The sequence below is a fragment of the Mus caroli genome, chromosome 13 (genome assembly GCF_900094665.2).
Source record: "Mus caroli chromosome 13, CAROLI_EIJ_v1.1, whole genome shotgun sequence".
In the NCBI taxonomy this organism is placed as follows: domain Eukaryota; kingdom Metazoa; phylum Chordata; class Mammalia; order Rodentia; family Muridae; genus Mus; species Mus caroli.
In genome coordinates this window covers 94,285,873-94,301,065 of record NC_034582.1, presented here as the reverse complement: position 1 = coordinate 94,301,065, position 15,193 = coordinate 94,285,873, and the positions used below count along the sequence as shown (strand labels likewise).

At 46.0% G+C, this 15,193-nt stretch overlaps 1 protein-coding gene and 1 non-coding gene across 6 annotated transcripts in view; one reads left to right on the top strand and one right to left on the bottom strand.

Moving 5' to 3' along the window:
• Ocln (occludin) overlaps positions 1 to 15,193 on the top strand; it is a 55,531-nt gene that overhangs the window by 24,095 nt on the left and 16,243 nt on the right. The window lies entirely within an intron of this gene.
• Positions 7,698 to 7,841, bottom strand: LOC115029131. Its single transcript, XR_003834702.1, has one exon. It is a non-coding gene; the product is annotated as a small nucleolar RNA SNORA48 (small nucleolar RNA).

The following is a 15,193-nucleotide window of genomic DNA, read 5'->3' as shown; positions in this document are numbered from 1 at the left end:
AGAAATCTGCCTGCCTCTGCCTCCCGAGTGCTGGGATTAAAGGCGTGCGCCACCACGCCCGGCTCTAAAATAGATTTTTAAGCTTTGTCATGCAGGGGGATTTCTGAGTTTGAGGCCAGCCTGGTCTACAGAGTGGATTCCAGGACAGTCAAGGCTACATAGTGAAACCCTGTCTTGGAAAAAAAAAATTTAGTTGGGTGGTGGTGGCACACACGTTTAATCCCAGCATTTAGGAGGCAGAGGCAAGCAAATCTCTGTGCTTGAGGCCAGCTTGATCTACAAAGCAAGTTCCAGGATAGTCAGAGCCACACAGAGAAACTCTGTCCTGAAAAAACAACAATTAAGACATAAAACTGTAAGCTTGATGAGTTTTTATACATTAGTATCTGTCTCATCACAGTCACAGAGCACATCTGTCTTTAGTTAGAAGGGTCCATGAGTTCAGGCTCCCGGCGCCTCTGGGTCAGTTTGCAGAGGATGCTAACCTGACTCTTGTCTCTGTCAGGTCGTGTGGGAGAGATTCATTTGGATTGTTGCATCTTTCACCTTGATACTTTGTTGTTATTTGTATATGTGTTTGGTGACAAAAAAACTTCCTGCATGATTGCTTTTAAGAAGCCTTTGGCTGAATTAAAACAGGTCATTTAGGGAGCTCATTCCTTGCTATCTTGGGTATCTTTTTGGTTTACTGATACATGGTTTTTCCATGTAGCCCTAGATGTTCTAGACCATGCTAGCCTTGAGCCCACAGAGATCCATCTGCCTCTACCTCCAGAGTGCTGAGATTAAAGGTCATCATACATGTCCTGTCCCATTTCTTTTTGTTTTGTTTTGTTTGTTTGTTTGTTTTTTGAGACAGGCTTTTTCTGTGTAGCCCTGGCTGTCCTGGAACTCACTCTGTAGACCAGGCTGGCCTCGAACTCAGAAATCCGTTTGCCTCTGCCTCCTGAGTGCTGGGATTAAAGGCGTGTGCCACCCCTGCCCGGCCTGTTCCATTTCTTGTTTCCTTAAGGTCCCCTCGTTTCTTACTTTATTTGCTTGTTTGTTCACTTGTGTGCATGTGTAGCACGGCACGAGTGGAGAGGTCAGAATTCACTTTTCATCACCGAGTCTTTCCTTCATGTGGTTTGCAGGGATTGAAATCAGGTTCTCAGGCTTGGCAGCAAGCTCCCTTACCTGCTGAACCATCTTGACGGCCATGCTTTAATTTTTATCATTCCCCCCCGCTGGAGATAGGGTCTTGTTATCTAGCAGAGATTGGCTTTGAACTCTTCATATATCCTGGGCTAGCCTACACTTGCCTCAACCTTCCAAGTAGCAAGGATTACAGGGACACGCACCAGCACACTTGTCTTTTTTTGTAAGGCTCCCACCAGCTGCCATGTTGGAACTTTCTGCCTTCATCTTCCCTGTTTTACATTATGAGGCATCTTGGTGAATCTCCCTTACCTTCACAGTTGTCTGATTGGTGGCACTCTGCCACAGTTTGCTGATGGATACATTAGCCATTTTGAATTGCATATGGGAGACTGGAGAGACGGTGCAGCAGGTTAAGAACACTGACTGCTCTTCCAGAGGTCCTAAGTTCAATTCTCAGCAGTCACATGGTGGCTCACAACTATCTGTAATGGGATCTGATGTCCTCTTCTGGTGTGTCTGAAGACAGAGTACTCATATACATAAAATAAATAACTTAGAATTGCATACAGAGATTAGAATGAAAAAACAAAAACAAAAAACCTAGCCAGGAGGTGGTGGCATATGCCTTTATTTCCAGCACTTGGGAGGCAGAGGCAGGCAGATCTCTGGGATAGAAACCAGTCTGGACTATACAAAACGAATTCTATGACAGCCAGGGATACATAGTTAGACTCTGTCTCAACCCCCACCACCACTCCCACTCCACCCTACTCCTCCCAGAAAAGAATTTAAAAAACCTACTTTGTATTTCTTGTGTGCACGCCTTCAGTTCTGTGGATTCTCCACAGTAGTATTAGTAAACTAAAGGGAAATGCACATGGAGCCATTGGATATTAAGAAAATGCAAATTTATAGCAGCACCATTTGTGCATTATACAACTGTTAATGGCATACGGGATTTCCACACACTTTTTTTTTTCTAATTTTTAGTTAATCATTTAAAAATTAAAATATAAATTACATAATTTCCCCCTTTCCCTTTCCTCTCTCCAGTCCTTCCTGTATATCCCCATCCCCACACATTTGCAGGAAGCATTCTTTTTGTGGACACTCATTAAGCCAAATCTGGTCCTAATTTTTGGCAATTTGGGTTTTTTTTTTTTTTTCAATTTTTAGAATTTTAAATAGTGGCTTTTGTTTGTGACAATTTGTAAGAAATTATTAGTATAGAGCCGGGTGTGGTGGCGCACGCCTTTAATCCCAGCACTCGGGAGGCAGAGGCAGGCGGATTTCTGAGTTCGAGGCCAGCCTGGTCTACAAAGTGAGTGCNAAAAAAAAAAAGAAATTCTTAGTATAAGAATAATAAAATTTTGTCAGGCGTGGTGTGTACCTTTTAATCCTGGCCCTTGGGAGGCAGAGGAAGGATGATATATGAGTTCCAGGCCGACCTGGTCTACATAGTGAGTTTCAGGACAACCAGGGCTACATAGTGAGACCCTATCTGGAAAAAACAAAACCAAACAAACGTGTGTGTGTGTGTGTGTGTGTGTGTGTGTGTTGCGTGTAGTTTTAAAAATTGCCATCACCTTTTCCTGGGAGCTACAGCGCTACCAGCCCCTCCCCGCTACCAGCCTCCCCCAGCTTTCTGGCTTTCTGTTTGTTCCATTCAGTTTAGCTCTGGGATTGGCCCCACCGGCCCTAACCTGGCTTTCTTTCCTACCCGCCTTTGCTCTGGGAGGGGTCGAGCTACCAGTTCCCACCCAAAACCCTTGAATTTATGGGTAAAAGACATACAGACAGCTTTGTTACTTTTTAACTTGCCTACTAGGCACAATTGCTGGGGTCAGATAACTCTGGCCTGGAAAGGCTTACCCTTAACAATTTACTATCTTTGTCTCTCCTCCCACCCTAAACTTAGTGGCTTGTTTCACCTAGCCCCTGTTAAACATCTTTGGCCACCCACCCACAGTGGAAACTGCAGGCATTCTCTGCCCACCACCCCCCCCTGCCCCCATGTGATTGCGACATTCTTTTTCCTCCAAAGCATGGCAGAAAAGCCCCCCTTGCCTTCCTTGCGGCTACCTTTTCCTCCTGGGACTAGAAGTCCCAGTTGTACCCTCTGCCCAGCATTTGACTCCTGGTCTTCTTTATTGACAAATTAAGAACCAATTGGGGAACAGGGTTAGCATCAGACCCACCCCTTACGTGTGTGTGTGTGTGTGTGTTCCTGTGGAGGCAATAAGAGAGTGTTGGATGTGGGTGTGGGGGAATGAAACTCAGATTTCCTGGAAGAGCAGGAAGTGCTCAGAATTGCTGAGCCCTCTCTGTAGCCCCTGTACCACATTTGCTTTATCCATTCTCTAGTTGATGGATCCATAGGTAATTTATATTTATTTTTTTAAATGTATCATAATTTTTAATATGTATGGGTGTTTTGCCTTCATGTATGCCTAGGGCTTGCAGGACCAAGGAGAGGGTGTCCATCCCTGGAGTGGGGTAGCAGATAGTGCCGTGTGGGTGGTGGGAGTCCTGGGTCCTCAGGAAGAGTTGCTTAACTGCTGGACCATTCTCCAGTCTCACTTGCATTTCGTGAATGTTCTGAGTAGCAGGGGAGTAGACAGGGATGGGAGCTCACTGTTTTCCAGATAGGGTCCTGGATCTCGGCCTTGAACTTGGAGATCCACCTGCCTCTGCCTCCTGAGTGGGGATTAAAGTCATGTGCCATCACTGCCAGACTTTCTGTTCCTTTTCAATAACCCAGTAGTGTTTCCTGGATCACGCTGTGGCTCTGTGTGGAAGGGTCTCGGGAACTGGCTTTTCCTGGATCACGTTGTGGCTCTGTGTGGAAGGGTCTCAATCAGGAACTGGCTTTTCTATGACTCTACTGGTTTACATTCCCAGTGATTGTGCAAGGATTCTCTTCCCTCTGCATCTGTGCCAGCATTTGTCTCTAAGCGGCTTGCCTTCCAGTTGCCTTGATTTTAAAAGCTCTGCACAATCTGTTACCTGATTACATTTGAAACTGCTTATTTTCTGACACCTTTTTTTGTCCTGGACATTATCAGTCTTTAATTCCTGTCAAATTTGTGAGTTTCATCTAAAAACATTTTGTGATTAAGCAGGTTTGTCTGCTATTTATGATCTTATCACTTACATAGCAGGCTTGGCCGTCTTTTCCATTGTTCTGTCTTTTCTTCCTGCCATTCTCACAAAGCTTACTATGTTACAGTTACCTGTTACATTGAATCTTTTTCCAGATTCCCCGGGTCTCTCTCCTTTGTCTTCAGTGTTCTTTAAAAGTCATTTCATTGAAGTATGAGTGACAGGGCTTTCTGTTTTTAATGCTCTTAGATTCTCCTGTTCATTCCTTTGTGGTTTCTGTTCTGTTTCTGGTCTAGACTGTCTTCTTGCTGTGCTCCGTGAGGTTGGGACCCAGTACATACTAGACAAGCACTGTACACCAAGCCATTCCCTAGTCTGTGAAACTCACTTTTGATTACAGTATGAAATAAGTCCTAACTTAACTTCCCCCAATGTGACCTTGTACTGACTGAACTTGTATCTCCTAAGAGCCATCCCCCTTGTTTTTGGTAAAGGTTGACTTCTTCTGTTCTTTCCTTTTATCAACACATTTGACCAGAGCAATTATGTAAAAGGCCAACAAACCAATTTCTCATAGCGAGTTTACAAAGCATTAGAGAATCGAGAAGATTGGCATTGAGTTTGAATTTTCTCTGCAGACAGCATTTTCATTCATAAAAATCGGGTCACAGAGTCTGTGGCACAGCTTGGCTGGAAACTGAGTATTTTACACTCTCAGGCTGCCTTGGGTTTGTTTGTTTCTAACTGGGACTTAGGACACACACAAGTAGATTAAAACAATCTCGGTTCATTACATTGTTATCTTTGAGGCATAGCATTTCTTGTTACTTTCATTGGTTTCATTATGAACCCTTATGAACACACATTCCCAGCCAAGGTTTCAGCTAAAAACATTTTTAGCCTCATAGAAAATGTTGGACTGAGAGCATTTGCCTTACATGTGCAAGGCCCTGGGATCAATGCCCAGTATGTGTGTGTGTGTGTGTGTGTGTGTGTGTGTGTGTGTGTGAGAGAGAGAGAGAGAGAGAGAGAGAGAGAGAGAGAGAGAGAGAAGGAGAAGGGAGAGGGAGAAAGAGAGAAAATGTGTAAGGCCTGGGATCAATGCCCAGTATATATGTGTGTGTGTGTGTGTGTGTGTGTGTGTGAGAGAGAGAGAGAGAGAGAGAGAGAGAGAGAGANGAGAGAGAGAGAGAGAGAGAGAGAGAGAGACAGAGAGAGAGAGACAGAGAGAGAGAGACAGAGAGAGAGGGATAGAGGGAGGGAGGGAGAAAGACAGACAGACAGAGAGACAGACAGAGAGAGAGAAAGAGGGTGTGTGTGTGTATGAGGGGGCTATCCTTGTAAATATTGTCTTATCACTTGCCTTTTAAACTCAATATTAGGCTAATGAGATTCATTTACATTGTTGTATTTAGGGACAACAGTCTGATCCCCTGTGTTCAAGAATTTGTTTGTTTGTTTGTTTGTTTGTTTTGCCTTGGTTTGGGTTTTGGTTTTTTTGAGACAGGGTTTCTCTGTATAGCCCTGGCTGTCTTGGAACTCACTCTGTAGACCAGGATGACCTCGAACTCAGAAATCTGCCTGCCTCTGCCTTCCAAGTGCTGGGATTAAAGGTGTGCGCCACCACTGCCCAGCCAAGAATTTCATGAGAGTTCATCTTGTTCCTATTGATGGGCTACTGAATAGCGTTGGTAGACTGGGGCTGTATAGCTCAGTTGTAGAGTGTGTGCTTAGTGTCCTGGAGGTCCCAGGTGTGATCAATAGCGTTGCCACAAAGCAAACCAGAAGCACAATTGCTAATCTTATGAACCCTTTAAAAAGCTTTTTATTGATTCCTCGTGAGTTTCACATCATGCACCTCATATCTGCCTGTCACCCTTGCAACCTCTCCTCCAAAATAAAACACAAACAACAACAACAGAAAACAAAGCATAGAAAACATCTCATCGTAGAAGCTATAGTGTGTCACAATGTGTCCCACAGGATATCCCTCTGTCCACACATCTTCACTTGCAGATGTTCATTGCAGTGTGTCATTGACCTGGTTTGAGATCTCTGGCTTCTGTGATGAAATCATTATCGGATCCTCATCCGGACTCCTCCGGGTTATCCTGTTGTTGCCCTGTGTCATTGAGAATCTGCAGCTTTGCAATAGTAGGAGTGGCCTTTCACACATCCCAACTGTTAGCAGATGACATAGATTTTAGGATGGGCCAGTTCAGAGCCCTGGGTCTTAGCCTACTCTCAGGCCCTCAGGGCTGGCTCACCTGCTCCCACACTTCCTGAGCCAGTTCCACTGTGCTGTCCAGTCAAGGTGCAGGGTCCGCTCTCCCAAGTGCTCCAATGAACATGGCCACCTCACCTGCTCTCATGCCCCAGAGTTGGCTCTCGTGACTACCACAGGTAGTGAGGGGCAAGGGGGCAGAGGGCATCCCCCCCACCCCCAGGCCACCTCAGCAGAGGGGTGGCAGGGCCAGTTCTCCCACACTCTGGGAGCTCACCTGCCCCCTCACCCCTCAACAGGGCTAGCTAGTTCTACTATGCTGCACAGATGGGGTGCAAGGCCTGCTTTCCCAAGTGCTCCAGCCTACAGAGGGTGGGGCCAGCTCACCTGTCCTCATGACCCCAGGGCCAGTTCTCCCAACTGCTGCATGTGGCAAGGGGTGGGGCAGCATCTCTGCAGTTGTCCCACTCCATGGCAAATGAGTGGCCAGGTCAGCTCTCCCACACTCACTGTCAGAGCATGCTCACCCACATCCAGCCCCCCCAGGGCCAGCTCCACTGTGCTGCCTGGTTGAGGCCAGGGCCCGCTCTCCTGATTGCTGCCATAGTTGAGAAATGGGGCCAGCTTGCTAGAGCGCCATATTCAGTGAGGATCCGGGGGCAGTTCTGCACAACCCCTGGATATCCACATGGTTCCAGTGGCTGCCTCAATCAGAGACATCACCATGGTTATCTATACCCAATCCTGCTGCTATGTAGTCACAGACTCAGTCATGGCCCTCAGCAGCAGCTCGAGGCTGGGACCTCACTGTGGCCCCAGGTGGCAGAGCTGGCTGACTGCTCACAGCAGGCTTCTCTGCTCCACCCTGGAGTCTCCAGTTCCATCTCTCTTCATAATGCCCAAGCCACCTCACTCACTCCTCTTTCTCAACCATCTGACCACCACATATGGGCACATTGTGGTGGCTCCCGCTGTAGGCTGGCCATGTGCTGGTGGGCCCCTGGGTGACACCCCCAGTGTATGCTGCCCCCACTCTACCCTCCCCTCCCCAAGCAGTAGGGCGAGTTGACCCTGGGGTCATGAGAGTGGGTGACCTAGCCCAAGCAGGTATCTGTAGCCTGCCTGTGCTGTGAGCTGAAGGGGAGATCTGTGGGGGATATGGCGGTCCTTCGGTCTGTGTCTGTCTTCCCCCTCCCATGCTGGGTTGCCTGGAATTGATTTGATTTGATTTTTATGAGTCCTAGACATAAGACAGCTTTGGCCACCAAGCCATGTGCCAAGCTAGGATGAACAAAGATCTGTCACCCTCTCTGCCTCTGACTGATAGAAAACCACCATCTCCAACAGGGTGACTCTGTGCCCAAGGCCAGGGGAATATGAGTCTCCTTGAGTCACCTACACTTGAGCAAATTTCTCTTCAACCCGTACTCAAGTGTGGAACTCCTGGGGTGAAGAGTTCGTGAACATACCTCTTTATAAAACAATGCCCAATTGTTTTCCGAAGCTGGCCCATTAATTATCTCAGCCACAACTCCTGGAACTGTTAGACTATACTGTCTGTCTATCAACAGTACAAGTGTATCACTGTTATCTTTGTTTATGTACATTTTTTTTTTTTTTTTTGGCCATTGGCCTAATGTATTTTCTTTCTACTTTGCCACAGTTGTTGAGGTAGCAGAAACCCAAGCAGTGTCTCTGATATCTTGATTTTTGTAAGAGTTTTGATGGAGGCAGAGGGCAACTTTTATGAGGCATGAGATAGTCTAAGCCCTGTTTGGTGTTCATGTGTCATGCACAAGTGACTAAGCAATATGGATATGACAAGTCTATGTGCAGTCATCAGATGTACTCCCGCTCTGTGTAACAGTGTCCGTTGTGTGATGGAGTGACTTCTCAGTGTTTGTGAAGAGAATGGAAGCCACAGCTGGAGGCTGGGTCAGTGTGGAGGTCGACGAGGGAAGAATGCTTGGCTTCAGGAGAGAAAGGCCAGCTGAGCAACCTGGGGAGACCTGTCCCAAAGAGAACCCTGAGTTTTTCTGCACAGTTACCTGAGGATATTTTACCACACACAGGCCAGAAAAGCCGGCTCTAGCGAGTCTGTATCATCAAGAGGCAAAGCAAACCCTTTCTTGTGGGCTTCAGTTCTTATGTCAGTGGACTAGCGTGACTCTTAGGCCCCCATTTCTTCCATTCTTTATGTGTAAGGTTGTCTTTTCTACTTTGTGTTTGTTTCTTGAGACATGGTTTCATTATATAGCCCTGACTGTTGGTTATCCTGGAACACACCCTGTAGACCAGGCTAGCCTGAAACTCATAAAGATCCCGTCTCTGTCTCCAGAGTGGTGGGATTAAAGGCATGTACCACCACCAGCTAAACTCTGATATTTTAACCCCCGTGTTTGGTTGGAGAGAGTACCTGGATATATGTGAACATCTCTGGTTCCAGTGTGAACTGGCAAGCAGATCAACACATCTTCGCATCTCAGTTCCTTTGAGCAGTGATTTGTCTGCCTCTCAAGACCAGTGTGAGATGTGGCTGATTAAAAATATGTAAAAATGCATATTCACTTTCTCTAGATAAATACGAGGAATTTTACACCTCTATGGTAAATATTTAAAAGTTGATTGTGGACATGTGCTTGAGATTTGTTTTTGTTTTGTTTTAACTTTTTGGGGTGTGTGCTACCATGCTCGGCCTTGGGATCAGTTTTTATTACTACGTTATCTGATCAATTGGCAATTAAAATTCAGAGCTGGAGTTTCAGGTTCTCCTGATGTGGTTGGAGAATCTGAGATGGGTCTGTTATTCTCATGAAGGAGGATGGAGATCTGAGGGGCAGACAGGCGTCGGAGGTGAGATGGTGGCTTGCAGTGATCCATGGCTTGGGCTGTTTACACAGACTCCTTCCAGTGCAGGGCACTCTGGGACTTGGGCTTGAACTCTATAACTTAATTTTGACAGAAAAATTAAAAAAAAAAAAGAAACCAACTAACCATGAAAGTATAGTCAGGGCAGGATTTGTGCAGTGTGGGCCTTACTACTTGTGACCATTCCAGGATGTAGAGTTTGGTGTCCTTAGCTTCTGATGAAGTATCTATCTATCTATCTATCTATCTATCTATCTATCATCCACCTATCTATCTATCTATCTATCTATGTAATGTAAGTACACTGTAGCTGTCTTCAGACACTCCAGAAGAGGGCATTAGATACCACTATAGATGGTTGTGAGCCACCATGTGGTTGCTGGGAAATGAACTCAAGACCTCTGGAAGAGCTCTTAACCACTGAGCCATCTCTCCAGCCCCTGATGAAGTTTTTAATATAATAGGTTAGATGTCTGTAAACAGGGAAAGTAAGAGTCTCATCCATAGTCAGGCTGTTGAAATTGAAGGTTAACCAATATAATCTTACCCAGTGATTTTTTTTTTTAAAGACAGCTTTATAGAAATATATTTGACATCCAATAAACTGTGTATATGCACCGATGCTCCTGGGTTTTATATGGGGGTTATACCTTGATAAAATCGCCGTACATTGAGATCATCATAAGAAATATATTGAGTATACCCACACCCAATACATTTAGAATCACATTTATTTAGGATGGTGATCAGTAGCGTCTGCGGCTTGCATAAGAGTATGCGAGATGTCAGGAGGTAAATGTGCCATCATCGAAGTGTGACTGACTCCTAGCTACCCTGCTTCAGCCTTACAGTGAAAACATGCTTTCCTCGAGATCTTCCGTGTCCTCTCCTCAGCATACAGATGTCCACAGTGATGAGCATGCTAGGCTGGAGCGGCCAGGCAATCTTGGTCATCAGCATTAGACAGCTGATGAGACTCTGATAGCCCTTCACTCTCCCCAGTGCAAGCATCCTTGCCTGTACCATTGGTTCACTGGACTCTCATGCTGGGGAAGATGACACGGTTGTCTGTGGTCCCTGATGGAACAGAGTGTGGCAGAAGTAACAGCTGCCTGTCTGACTGTCTGAACCACCCAGGAGGAAGAGTGCAATAGGCCCTGACTGTTTCAGGTCCACCGTGAGTGGAGAGAGGCTGGAGGACAGACAGAAACAGACAGACAGACAGACAGACAGACAGAGCCTGTTTTAGAGAGGTCTGTGGGAAGAGGAAGAGTTTGTGTTAGAAATGGAGAGTGCTTTCTGTGGCTCTCTGAAAGCTGCAGTTCCTAGATTTCTGGCACCAAGAGTTAATGTTCCTGAAGTCAGCCATGTGGATAGGTGTAATGATCTAAACATGGCATGGCTGTCTGCAGCCCTTGGCATTCTGTCCCACATCAGTGGCTCGACTCCATTGCCACCATCAGGATCCCCTGGAGCCAGTGTTAGAGCAGTTGACTCTGCCTCGCCCCCTGGTTTCTGATTCAGTGGTTTTAGAGCTGATGTTGGGAATGTGCTGTTCTGGGGAACATGATTTGAGAACCTCTGTTCCCCAAGCTAGCCACAGCTGCTACACTGCAGACGTGTTCAGCCTTTGACTTTAAATGTAGGTAAAAGTCCTTTCTGTGCCATAACACACCATATCGTAGTCAACTGAAGGGCACTGAAAGGCATTAGTAGACTGAAGGGTATTTGGGACAGCTGATGGTGGCTCAGGGAGATTTCTGGCCCTTTAGAGGAGCCATAGCCCGAAATACTTGTATACTGAAGTACAGCCTTCCTTGGGATTTTGGTGTCTGCAAGAAGCCACAGATTAGATGACGATAAGGTTCACTCAGTGAGAGTGAGGGTCTCCAGCTCTCCTGCCTCCACCTCCTGGGCCTAAGGGCTCCTCCTGCCTTGCTTCCAAACCTCCGACAGAATTTGTCTTTGTTGATACACAGTTTCTTTGGGGAGCACACAGCTGGTACTGAGTAAAGGCCTTAGTGCCATTGAGCAATTTAAACCAGTCCCTTGTTCCAACTTGGTCTATGGCCTCTTAATTTGTAGGATTGGTCCATATAGGAACATTTCAAACAACACAGAGTGAAAAAAAAAGGATTGGGGTGATGGTGGCGATCACCTTTAATCTCAGCACTCTGGAGGCAGAGGCAGGTGGACCTTTCTGAGTTTGAGGCCAGCCTGGTCTACAGAGTGAGTTCCAGGACAGACAGAGCTACACAGAGGAACCCTGTCTTGAAAAACCAAAACTAAAACCAAACCAAACCAAACCAAACCAAAAAAAAAAAAAAAGCAAAACCAAAAAAAAAAAAGAACTTTTGAGAAGGTATTTTGAGCTTTTTTGGGGCTGAGCTTCTGCAGGGATAAAAATACCAGGAACAGGAAAAACAAGTTGGACTTCTCAGCGTTAGAGAACTTGTGCAAGGATCGTGGCTCGTGAAGGTGGGTTGGGCAGGTTGTAAAATGGAGATGGCACGTTGAGATTAGCCTGCTTCTCTCTGTGTTGGGCTATTTCTCTGCTTTCCTTCCAAGCAGGCGAAGGCCCTTCTGGTGCGGAATTCTCAGCATCACTAGTGATTAAATTTTGTCACTTGCTGCTCTTCTGAGGTTAGATACGTAGAGGTTTTATGATGTATCTCCGAGTGTGGTGAGTGTGAGGAGAGTGAGCTTTGTTTCAGGGACATGTGATGTACCTAGCTACAGTGCACACCTCCAGAAGCTGGGGTGGACTTGGAAGGGAACAGCTAGTTGAGAGGGGCACAAGGCTCAGCTTCCACACCACTATGTCTTCTTCTATTTTACTTTGAGCAGATTAATTTCCTCATATGAAAATACTGGTAATGCTATCTACCTGGGTGGGGCTAAAATAACTACGCTTAGACTGCTAGGCATGTGATCAGGCACTCATCAAGCGACATTTCTTTTCCTTCATAGTGGTGGGTGACTTTTGTCACATTGCTCGACTGGCTGGCTGCGAGTGCAGCCTGACTGTGCACATGTGAACTTGTAATGAAGGCAGAGCAGAGAGGAAGTGAAGAATGCTGTCATCAAAGCTTTTTTTGTTTTGTTTTTGGTTTTTTTGTTTTTTTGGGGTGACAGGGTTACTCTGTGTAGCCCTGGCTGTCCTGGAACTTGCTCTGTAGTCTCAGACTCAAGAGATCCTCCTGCCTCTGTGCCCTGCTCCAGCTTTTTTTTTTTTTGTAAATTGGAATGTGGACCTTAGTATCCATGTATCCTGTGCATCCCCCAAATTAGCTATTTTATGCTTTAAACTAGTTTGTGTAAGATACATTTTTGAGATAAACTTTTGAGTTTAATCTCAAGAGTGAGTCTGCGGCATTTCTTGGTTGGCCGGACTCCACCATGTGGCCTTCCATTGCCCTTTTCTATCAATTCTTTTCCATGCCGGAAGACCTGGGGTAGAGACTCGGTCAGGGCTTACCAGAGGCTGCGCTGAGTGGCGAGTCCAGCACTTGGTGTGGGAATGACGGCTGTTGAGCTTTGCGTCTCCCCAGACAGATCTTAATTTGTGTTTTCGCTTTATATTTTTGCTCTAGTTTCGCAGGAAATCTTTTTACAGCAAGCTCTGGGCCTCTTTTTATTACATTTATTTGTGTATATGTGTGTTGGAAGGTGCACTTGTGCCACAGCATGTGTGTGACTCAGAGGACCCTGTGGGACTTAGCTTTCTCCTTCTACCACGTAGGTCTCAGAGATTGAACTCAGGTTTGTCAGGTTCATTTGCCAGCCGAGCCATCCTGAAGGCCAAGCTCTGGGCTTCTGACTTATGCAGACACTGGCCTGGTTTTGGCTAGCAAGGCCTCCCGTGTGACCATTTTTATTAGGTCTAGGTCCTTGGGAAGGTTATCCAATGTCCTGAGCCACGGCTTCCTCATTTCTGAGAGAGGTGTCATGGCTATAAGATTGTGCCATGCTTTGTCAGATGAGCATTGTTAGCAGCCCATCCGAGTTGGTAGCTTGAGAACAGTTCCTTGTCTCAATAAGTGAGCGAGCCATTGCTATGAGTCAGTGAGTGGTTGCTCTGGCTGGAGGATTGTAGGGATAGATGCGGGGAGATAAGAGAGCTTGTACCTCATCCTGCAGGGACTTGAGTGAAAGGCCTCTAGGAGGTGGTTGCACTTGAACTAAGATTTGGAGTTCAATGAGGGATTAGCAGACAAAGAAAGGAGGAAGGGCATTCCAGGCTGTAAGGAGCCAGAAGGACTAGGGCTCTGGTAAAGTTCCTGTTGGAGGGGAAAGGAGGGGGAGTAGATCCAGGAGAAAAGTAAAACAAGGCTTTCAAGAAAAGGAAGCCTTTTTAAGTTCTGATGAGATCTCTAGAATAAGAACAGGCCTTTGACTTGGCAACCGTTTTGGCGGAGAGGGTGTTTGTTGTGTTCAGTTGTAAGGAATTCTGTGGGAGCCAAGAATGGTTCCCACCCGGGCCCCCTGTGGTGGAATCTGAGTACACTCCCTGGAAACCCACCTGCTGGTTTGGCAGTGGCCCTGAATTCCACTTTCAGAGAAATGATCCCGTCTCTCTCTAACCCTGAATATGAAACAATCAAAAACACCACATGCTCCCATAGCAGAGAACATAAGATGTAAGGCTCACGTATAGTAAGGGCATACCATGTATAGATGTATAGTAAGGACACACCATGTATGGATGTATATCGTTAGAACACACAATGTATGGATGTATTTAGTAAGGACACACCATGTATGGATGCAGATAATAATTGCAAGAGTATAAAATAGCAGAATCATCCAGTTACAAGCCTGCAAATTCTGTGGCAGAAGAAAAAAGCTCAATTGGATCCAAAGGATTTACTTGTATCCAGTATAGTAGGAGTTTGTTTTTTGTTTTTTTTAAAACTATGTTCAGAAGATGTGGTAGATAGGATACTTCATGTCCTTTAATTCTACAGATATTCTTATGATTAATTGCCCCCATTTTATGCAGATGGGAACACTGAGACCCAAAAAAATTGATGCCATTATTCTTTTTAAAGATTAACTTGTGTGTGTAAGTGTGCACACATGCATGCAAATGCCCACAGACAACGGGAGATTCTGCTCGATCCTTTAGAGGTGCTGTTAAAGGTGGCTGTGAGTTGCTTGACAGGGGTGTTGGGCACGGCACTTGGTCCCCTCAGCCAATCAGGCAGTGAGCCCAGGCTTCTCACATGGAAGGGGTGAGTGTAAGAAAGTTACTGTAGCTAATTACTTCACGTTATTCTATAACCTGAGCTAAATATTATATAGTTTATATGTGATAACTCCCCTCCCACTTATGAATGAAAACAAAGAAGAAAGGAAGAGACATGATTGTTCCTAGGTGTGGTGGAGGAGAAAGTTTGTGATATAGTGGAGATCATAGCCAGTGGCAGACACACCTGAAAGAATCTGGAGTCGCCATGACCCTGAACCATGTCCTGAGAGGAGAAGGGGAAGGGAGAGAGGGAAGCCAAGTAGAGCAGCCAGGAGGCCAAAGGTACAAAAGGAGGGACAGGTAACCCTAATGTCTGGATTACATAGGGAAGGGCCTCTGTGGCTGCAGAGTTCAGGGAAGAGGGTGGGGTATGCAGACCATACCCTGTAACAGGTAGGGACTGAGGGATGCTGGGAGAATCTGGAGGCCAGGTTCACTTCTTCTCCCAGGTTTGAAACATAACATTTACCCCTTTCAGTTCTGAGTGAGAAATGACAATGTCTCCTGGTGTACTGGCTGGTTTTGTGTCAACTTGACACAGCTGGAGTTATCACAGAGAAAGGAGCTTCAGTTGAGGAAATGCCTCCATGAGATCCAACTGTAAGGCA